The sequence below is a fragment of the Alexandromys fortis genome, unplaced genomic scaffold (genome assembly GCF_014885135.2).
Source record: "Alexandromys fortis isolate MF-2015 unplaced genomic scaffold, M_Fortis_MF-2015_v1.1 scaffold_3, whole genome shotgun sequence".
Taxonomy (NCBI): Eukaryota; Metazoa; Chordata; class Mammalia; order Rodentia; family Cricetidae; genus Alexandromys; species Alexandromys fortis.
The window spans coordinates 3,098,028-3,108,499 of NW_026067909.1; positions in this window are offsets into that span (position 1 = coordinate 3,098,028).

Consider the following 10,472-nt stretch of genomic DNA (forward strand, 5'->3'; position numbering starts at 1 on the left):
GAAGAGGGGGCAAAAGAGAGTAGAGATTGAGAGAACAGAATAAGAGGGGAAAGGAAAGGAGAGGAGGGGAGGGGAGGGAAGAGGGAAGAGGAGGAGAGGGGAGGGTAGAGGAGGGGAGGGGAGGGGAGGAGAGGAGAGGAGAGGAGAGGAGAGGAGAGGAGAGGAGAGGAGAGGAGAGGAGAGGAGAGGAGAAACTTCAAAAATGCCTGGGTCATAGTCACAGAGATGTTGTCATTGAAGATTTATGAAACTGTACTCTTGGATAAGTGTGTTACTCCTTATAAATAATACTCTTCAGCTAATACACGCCAGCTCTGCTCTGTGCAGAGGCGGTTAGCACCACCTACCCCAGCTGAAACAGCACACTCTGTATCCTTTCTCAGTGGACCCAGCAGCCACTTTAGGTCAGACTTATCAACTGCTTGCAGACAGGTGTTTCTGGGAGATTTCATTTTAGAACAGTTTTGCAAATCTGTATTTCTTGATGCAATTTTACACTGAGCAAATTTCACTGAACTCTGTTCCTATCAAAGATCCTTTGAAACATTTAAGAGTTTAGTGTGCATATTATTTCTGGCTACAGATAAGACAAAAAGAAAAGGAACAAAACTAACAAGGAAAGATTTCCCAGGAGCAATCTCGGAAATGGGTGCCACTATGCTTTTATATTATACTGTAAATTAGCTCACCTACAAGTAAATGTTGGTGAAGTGATAAGAGCCAGGTATTACTGTCAGGGCTCTTCATCCTTCGAGTGACCCCATAATGCGGGGATTGCCATCTATATTGTATAGGTGGGGAAGTGGGTGATTACAGAGCTCATTCAAGATTGCCAGTCTTTTCTACAAAATGGATGGGGCACAGTTCAGGATGCCTGAGATCTTGTGTTCTCATGATGCTACTTGGGAATGACCTTGGTTCAGAGTGAAAGCTGTGGACCTGCTACTCCATCAGCTTGTTCTTCCAGGGCTGTGGGGGATTTGCTCGGGGCAGACACCTGATCAGTCTGAATGTGTCGATTTCATGGTCGGTGTGAAAGCTACCACATGAGAGATATGGGCACAGTAGAGACAAACCCCCAGGGGAAAGAAGGCATAGGATCCCCCTGCTATGGTCCTAAGATGACTTGGTCTTCTCTCTTCTGACTTGACTATTCAACTCATCCTGGGCTCCTCTGAGCTTTGTATTTTATTCATTAAATCCATTTTTCCAAAAGTTAATTTGGATCGGCTTGTCTGGTTGTGGTGGGTTGTGGTGGAATATTAAAGATGTGTTGCATTCATTTGTGCTGTGGAATATTTGTTTAATGATGCAAAGATGTGTTGCATTCTGTTATGTTGCGTTTGTTTAACTCTGTGAGGCTGTGTTACTTTGCCTGCCTAAAACACTAAATTGATCCAATAAAGAGCTGAACGGTCAATAGGTAGGCAGGAGATGGGTAGGCAGGGCTGCCAGGCAGAGAGAGTAAATAGGAGAAGAAAACATAGGCTCAAAAGGAAAGAAGAGGAGGAGGAGTGGGAAAAGGACGAGAGGAGGATGCCAGGGGCCAGCCACCCAGCCATCCAGTCAGCCACAGAGTAAAGAAGAAAGAAATATATATATAAAATAAAGGTTAGAAAGCCTTGAGGCAAAATATAGTTAAAGAGAAACCAGATTAAAGTTAGAAAAGCTGGCTAGAAACAAGTCAAGCTAAGGTTGGGCATTCATAATAAGTAAGAATAAATTTCTGTGTATTTATTTGGGAGCTGGGTGGTGGACCCCCAAAGTAAAAAAAAAAAAAAAAAAAAAANGAAAAGAAAACCAGGCATTCATGAGTAAGAATAAATTTCTGTGTATTTATTTGGGAGCTGGGTGGTGGACCCCCAAAGTAAAAAAAAAAAAAAAAAAAAAAGCAAAACAACAATAACAAACCAACAACACAGTGGGTTGGGGAAACTGCACTAAGACAAGAAATGTATAATATGCTCCTCAGTAACATAAACAGGAAATGTGTGTGCACTCTGGATATGCACTGGGTACCAGAATGCACGATCAATGCACGCTCATGTTCAAGTGTGCATGCATGCATGTGTGTGTGTGTGCAAGTATAGAAGGATTTTGAGAGCCTGTGTCTCTGTAGTGCCTGTGTTTTTCTGAACAGATTCCCAGCCTCCCCCTGCCCTCTATGCACGTCCCTCTCTGCCCTCTGACTAGCTGCTAGTGACAACGCCAGTGTTCTTCCCTGTTCCTGGTCCTGCTTGTCCAGCATTATGATTGACATTTACATTTGTAACAGGAGGTGCTAATTTACCCTGACAAAGCAAAACTACAGGTGTCTAACCAGAGAGGGCAGGCGTAGTTTGTCTCAACCACAACCCGTTTAGACTCACTGCTGAGCAGAGTAGAGCCAAGGCCCAGGCTGGACAGATTTCTCACAGTGATTCTGTTTGCAGTGAGGGACAGGTGGGAATGTTTGTGCAGGGTCTTTCTTCTGAAGAATTCAAAGGATTTGTGGGGAGAATCGGTGAGAGGGCAGGAATCCCAGTTGGAGAGTTTGCTTGACCAGCACATGTGTGTTGGGAAGAGAGGAAAGGCAGTTGGGCCCCCTGGTCATCTTTAGATATATCCTCTACTTGGGAAGGTCAGGCCATGGTGGATTCCAAGCTGTGTGGCTTATAAACCATCTGACCGTGCTCTGACTCCTGGATACACTGAGGATCCCTGATGACCCCTAAGCCAGTGGTTCTCAACCTTATAATGCTGTGAGCCCTTAATACAGTTCCTCATGTTATGATGACCCCCCCAACCATACACTTACTATGCTGCTACTTCATAACTGTAATTTTGCTACTGTTATGAATCATAATGTGAAAATCTGATATAGGGAATCTCTGACATATGACACACAAAGGGGCCATGACAACTTCTGTTCTCAGGCCCTAAGCCTTCTGCCAGACTCCACCACCAGGTGATGCAGGCTGCCAGACTTCCCCCTTCTTAGGGCCAAGCTCTGCCTCTGCCGTCTCACAGGCTGGACTTCTCCACAGACACAAGCTAACCACTATCTCATTAGCTAGCATTAAGCACGGACACAGTGTGCAGCTATCATGAGTGACTCTGGAAAATGCGTCAAACACTTCTTCATGCTTTGAAGAAGTTCCCCACACTTAGGGTATGAAAAACAAATTCCATGTACCCTGAGGGCTGCCTCAGAGCAAGCTCTAGAAGGAAACATAAAGGCTACCTTGCAGCTTCACAGCGGCAGCGTCCCGGTCAGAGAAGGGTGATGCGATTCTGAAGGTGGCAACTGTGTGGTCACCATCTGCTGGCAGCTTGGAGGGGGGCAAAAGAAGACAGACATCAGCTTCCTGACTGTGGCAGAAAGAAACAGCATGTGCCCAGTTACTGAGGCAGCTCCTTGACCTGGGCATTCTGCAGTGGCAGTATAGCCAGGAGCAGCTCCTAGAATGAGCCTATAGACTGCTCCAACGGCCTCCGGCAACAGCCTCTAATAAAACCACTGAATCAACAGCATTGGACCCTCGTTCTGAAACTGAGAACTGTTAACCAGCCATACTTCAGTGTGACCTGTGCTAAGGGCATCCAGAGAGAACACAGCTGTTTCTGCTGTTTCCCCAGGCCTCTCAACAGCATCTGCACATTTGATTTGAAGTGTTCAATGGCCTTCTTTACTTCACTCCCCTGGCCCATCTCTTTCTATTTCCTTCATGTTTCCTGACATGAAACCAAGACCCCTCATGAAACCCATACAAAGTTACATAAAGCAAGGCATGCGGATACGCACAACTACATCTGCCGAGGACCATCAGCCATGATCTGAAAGAACAGCAAGCCAGAGCTGGGGCCAAAATACTGAGGTCGAGAAGTCAAGTTTTTAGGTAATGATGTAACTATGGAAACAGGTGAGAAAATGCCCATCTTCCCATCTGCATCTCTTTGTTTTCTCCGTGTGATTAGACTTCTTTTCGTGTTTTAGAAATACCATAGAAAGGATGGAATCCGGAAATGCAAGCACTCTCCCATGCGGGTTCCATCACCTTAAGGATTCAGCCGGAATCCTTGGGACAAAAGGACTCTTCCCCAGGAGAGTGTGCACCACTCATCGAGAGGACAGGAAGAGATGGGTGATGTCACAAGATTACAGAACAAGGCCAGCTCCCCACGAGGGTTCAACATCATTCTACAAGACAGTCTCAGCCTTGGTTTGCCATGATTGGCATTTGGGGCTAGCTAAGTCTCAGCTGTGAAGCCCGTCTTGTCTTTTGTTTAGTAATGCCCGTGCCTTTGGGTGCCAGCTGAACCCTCCCCAAGGGACAAAACTACCTCCAGATAATAACTGCTCCTTCCAGGTAGGAATACTAGAGCAGTCTGCTAAGACAAAGTTCAGAACACTTGTGTCTATGTATCTGTGGACATGTTATCCAAGGTCTCTGGCTTGAGAAAAACTCACAAGAGGTCCACTCAATCTCAAGGTAATTTTCTTTTATCTCTAAAACATTCCAAGAGAAAAAATGATTATGAATTCTAACACAGGGCTCAAAAGCCTCCCGTCCTCAAACCTCATCAGTCTCTACCTGTGATTTTATATTGGAAACAGATTCTCAGTTGTCGAAAAGATCCTTATCCAATGTAATATTTCAGGTTTAAAAGTTCTGGATTTATATTCTTAAATTGCATTCTGTTTCATATTTATGAGGGCAATTGTTATCATCTCTGTTCAAATTATCATCCCAACGTTCTCTGCTCAGACTGAAGCTCAGTGTGGTAGGCAGCTTCTCTCATTTGAATGGAGCCATGCCCTGACAGAGCCTGGGATGGTGGGGGCCGTCCTCCAAAGCCAGTTATGCCCCTCGGTTCACTGAGACTGGCTGGAGTTTCTCTGTTCAGCTTGGCCAGCCCTTGCAGTGCTGAAGGGCCATGAGGGATGTTTTCTCAGGACAAGAGTCCAAGGTGCCCAGTTTCCTCGTCCAAAAAGTCTCACTGAAATGACGAGCAGAGCTGCATTTAAATCAGTTCTGTTCTCCAGGAGTAAAAACAATCAATGGCCAGTGTGCTGATCTTGCAAACTGCCCCACCTGTCCAGGGAGCATCTCCACATGGATTGGGGACCAGACAGAAAGGGAGAGTCTTGTGCGGGTTATAGATACACCTAATAGCACATAGAAAAAAAAAACAAGCAATGCTAGTCTGGATGTCCCCATCTAGGGCACACATACATCATGGGTACTGTCACATTTTATCCCTCTCCTGTGGTGTTTAACAGCACAAGTGACAGACATCCCAGGACTCAGGCAAGAATGTTGAGGGCAGAGACCAGGATACCCTTTGAATCCTTGAAGGTAGGATTTGGTCCTGGAACAAAATTGGAAAGGGTGTGGGGGGAAGGGGGCTGGAAGAAAGGAGAAGGCAACAAAAAGAGAGGAGAGGAAAGGAGAAATGCTGCGTCAGGTGCAATACGTATGAGCCAAGTACAAAGAACAGAGGGCATCTCATTTGACTAATGCAAGGAATTGATAAAATGCAGACAGGACAACAGAGCAATCTATCCCTAGAACAGCACGCTTGCAGCGCCAGCCTTGGGCACTTGTGCCGTAAGCTATTGCCTGCTCCTGAAGGGTGAGCTGATCACAACGTGAGCTGCAGTAGCATGACCCAGGAGCTAGACAGAAATGTAAGTTCTCTTGGGATCCCTCCCTTGCCCAGACCTCCACATCAGACATCCTCTCGTGAGTCCAGAACCCAGTGATTCTGATGTTTGCTAACGTTTAAGACACATCTACCCCCCTACGGAGCCACTGATCACCAAGCAGAGAAACACAGTCATCAGAGCCCAGGCAACTATTTTTTTCAGATATGCAAAATATGACTGGCTAATCCAGTTTCAGGGGTTTCATGCCATGTCCTAATTCCACAACTTTAAAGGTCTCTGCTGCATTTTTATTATACAGTCTTCATTATTCTAGGAGTGGCTGTGCCAGGATGTTTACATCATCGAAACATCCATCACAGAGCAAGCGATGATGAAACCCGTGGCAGTGGGGCAGGAAGATGACTCAGTATGTAAGGTGCTTGCTGAGCAAGCACGAACACCCAAGTTCAGAATCCCAGCACCTACAAAAAGCCAGGAGCAGCTTCATGTCTATAACTCCATCGGTGAGGGGCAAAGACAGGAGTATCCTGAGAGGTTTGCTGGCGAACAAGTCTAGCTGAAATGGTCAAATTCAACGAGAGACCATGTTTCAAGAATAGTGGATGAAATCCCAGCATCTACATCTGGCCTCCACACACACAGGAAGGGGTGACTACACACAGACATACACAGACAGACAGACAGACACACACACACACGCACACACACAGCAGTGGCAGCGGTAGCAGCAGCAGCAGCAACAACAAGTCTGCTGGGAAGAACAAGATGCATGGAAGCTGTCTTAAGGCTTAAGCCATGAAGATTCTATATGCTGATGCTCCCTGAAGCTGCAGCCCATGCCACCTTGGCCTTCGTTAAGGAACAGAGTGTCTATGGGACTGAAGCTCTGGCACCCCATGTGAAAGAAATGTAGGCAGCATAATGCTATTCTGTGAGGCACCTGGAGGTTCGGTGCAGCTCCGAGTGATACCTCTCTTTGCCTCACGCCATTCACACAATAACAGATGAGAGGCTACATCTATAATTGCTGCCCAGCACCTTCAAAATGGCCATTTGCATTCTTTTCTTTCCTGAAGGTCTTAAACTTCTTAGAACATACCTATAGAATACTTTCTTAATTGGGCCCCCTGATTCCCAGAAGTTCGGAGAGAGGTGTCAGGTGTGGAAGGTCAGGGACTCCGTGGGCAGCTAAATCCCCTGCCAGAAGGAGGCGGGGCAATAGCTGGTAGAAAGTAAAGCAGGGCTTTAATAAGGAAACGGTTCATTTCTGAAATATGTGCTTACCTGACCCATCTCAGAAGGACTGCTCCTCAGTGGACCTCAGGATCTGACCCAGGGGACCAAAGGCCCAGCCAGGCAGGTTCTGAGAGACCTGCTTTAAAGGGGACTGCCAACGTAGTCTCTGTTCCAATGTGGAGACAGACAGACAGAGAAGACAGAAGGGCTCCGGACAATGGAACCCATCTATCTGGATAGATACACACAGAGGTGTACGCCGTCAAGTCCTAGGTCTTTCCTTAATCAAGTTGACCATGTCAATCAACCATCACAATGATGTAACAGGGTATTCTGCAGACAACTAATCAATCATTTATAGTATGAATTTTGTGCTTACTATTCCACATTATGGAGTGGGTGTGATAATTCTGTGGGTCTCAGCCATTTCATGAAATCTATGAGACATAGGAAGCTTTAGCTTTAGTTCCGCACCCACAGGATACAATCGAAAAGCCCCCATAAACTTTAGTTCACAGAGCCACTCCAAAGCCTTGGAGGAAATGAGGTACCTTGGAAACCTAGAGGGCTTTCAGGGGTGCAAGGGGAGGCAAGGGGAGAAGAGGTGCATCCACAGAACCACTCACAGCCCACAGAGGAAGGGGAGCTCAGGTCTGTCAAGACTAAGACTAAGATTTTTTTTTCAGAAGTATAATTCATTAATTCATTCCTTTTAATAAGAATTGAGCCCAGAGCCCTGCATGTACTAGACAAGACTTAAACACTGAGCTAAACCCCATCTCTCTTCCTTATTTTGAGATAACGTCTTACGTAATTGCCCACACTAGCCTCAGGCTGGGGTCAGAAGTCAGTTCTGCTCTCAGGCTAGTGATGCCAGTCTGGGAGGTTCTGGAAACTCTAGAACTTGAGAAGCAAGTAGAAGAAGTGGGTCACTGAGAGCAGGTTCTTAAGGCTATGAATACAGAAAGACAAAGATGCTCCTCCCCTACACAGGCTCCCATCAACATGTGTTCCTCTAGGTACATGGGGCCAAGGGATAGGAACCAAACCCTTTGCAATCATGAGCTTAAATAAAGCTTCTTCCTCTCAAGTTGTTCTCTTGGATTTTTTGATCAAAGCCTTGCGAGATTAGTGAGTACATGTCCTTTCACCCAGAGATAACTTTTCAGAGATCCCAACGAAGCAGGAAATGGTAGCACCACTGAAGTGGCTGCCTGAAAGCCTCCAGACTCTGGTCTTGTTCTTGACAGTGAAATGGTGGAATTCAGCCTCCTTTGTGAGCCCACCTACTCTCACAGGTATTAGCTCGGTAGCAGGAATGCAGAGACCTTGGAAACCCCAGCAGATCCTTAGACTGTCATTCCACACTGCAGAAAGCCGGGGGGGGGGGGGGGGGGGGAGGGGATCTTTAATTAATATCTACAAAGCTGACCTCTGCTCCATGGGGCTTGATAGACTGGGTCTTCCCCAGAGATCCAGAATGTGCTTGTGCAGCCTTGGATGGCTGCCACCCCTCCTGACAGTCCCGTTCCTTATCTCCCTGCAGTTGACGGCATCAGAAAAGAGGATCTAAATTATTTAGTCTACGAGCTTCCTGGCTGCTGTGTTTAGGCTGCTGAAAGGGTATGCACTGCACTGTGGGGGTTTAGGGGTACCTCCAGAGGCTCTCACCTAGACTTAGAGTAGGGTGCCCGAAGCAGAATCAGCTGGGGGCAGAAGGAGGCCTGGCTCTTGCCTCTGAGACTGGTGTGGGTGCAACTGAGCAAGCTTCGGTTTTCCTGGGGCCCTGTGTCCCATCTTGTGCTTTAGGGATAGGACAGCTGTCTGTATTAGGGTATATGAGACTCACTGTCCACATGAAACTATACAGGTGAGCCCTCAAACGACGCATAAAAGTGAAAGGGCAAGAGTGGAGGTGGGGAGCACCTGGGAGGCTTCAGACTAACATAATCCCCTCCCCAGCTCCAAACATACAATTCTCATCATGATCCCTAAACATGGTGCTTCTTACTCTTTATACACAGTGGACGATGCCTGCTCAGGACAGGGGTGGAGTAGATGCACCTGACGCTTACCTCACACCACATACAAAATTTAACTTTAAATAGATTATAGACTTGAACGCAGATGCTGTCAACTACAAAACTTTCACAATGCAATCTAGGGGGAAAATCTTCACACCTCAGGGAAGGCAGAGATGTGGTTCATCAGAATGCCAAAACCACTAACCACAAAAGGAAAATATCATTGAATTCTATGAGTGTTTTCCATCCCACAAATGACCAGAAAGAAAATAAAGAGCAAGCCCCAAACTGAAAGGAGATGTTTGCCTTACACAGATTAGACAAAGGATGTGTTCATATTATACAAAGATTTTTTGGAACTTAATGAGATGACAAATAACTAGATATTAAGAAATGAGACCATGTTGGACAGCTCTAGGCGACTTCTGAGAGGGTCACAGGGAAATGTCATTAGTCACTGTCCGGAAGGACCCAGACTAACAACGTCTACTAGTAGACAGAATACTGCAGTGTCAGTATAGATGAGGGGAAAGAGACAGTCAAACTCTCAGGCATTGCTGTCGGAGGCATAAAGCGAGATGTGGGTGGCTCTGAAAAGCAGCTTGGGAGTTTGTTATAAGGTCAAACATACATTATCACAAAACCTAGCAAATCCACTTCTAGGGACCCACCCCTACCCATCCACCTACCACTTTCCCCCGAATGTAGTGCACATCAGGAATTGTCTGAGAAAGCATGTAACTCTGCAAGTCACAATAGTGGTACACCATGTGATGAAATATTACTCTGCAGTGAAAATGAATAGCCATATGCCATGGGCAGAAAGAACAGTGTTCCTGAACCTGGAGGGGAGAGACCTTGCAAATGTGCATAAGAGTAGACCTGAGGTCATGGAGGCTGGAGAGGAAGCTAAGAGAAGGTTAGAGAAGAAAGGACTGACCAAGAGGCTGGGGAGGACCTTGCTAACTGGCTCTGAACTTTTCTAAGGATGAAGGAAATGACGGCTGCCCTACCTGATCAGATTTGCATTTATAGGAGACAGACACTGGGGAGGTGATGAGCTGGAAAGAAGCAAGAGTGGAGTCTGGCAGACGTGGGAGACAAGACGATGGCAGCTGGGGCAGGATGGGGCTGCTGGGAGGGGTACTATTGGGATTGCTGTGAAAGAACCAAAGTATCTGAAAAAAATCTCAATGTCTGTGAGATGCATGGGTGCTCAGGAAGGTCCTCTTCAAGTCTTCACCAGAGACTCTGTCACCTGCCACCCAGATAATCCTTGAGGCTCCTCGCCAAGTCTGATCATCTCTGACCAGTGCCATCTGATTCGTCGCTACTGCCATTGAAACAAGAAGAACACTGGGACGTAGGGCTCCTCCCCACTGAGCTGTCTCAACAAAAATCTCATTCTTGAAGGAGAGTTAGAGAGATGTAGGCAGACAAAGTAAGTGATGTTGGCTCTCTGAGATGATGCTGGGGGCATCTTGTTCTCAAAAGGCATTGTGAGGAGAAACAGCAGGAGGGCTTTTCCTTTCCCTTTCTCTGAGGACTGTTCTCTCTACCTT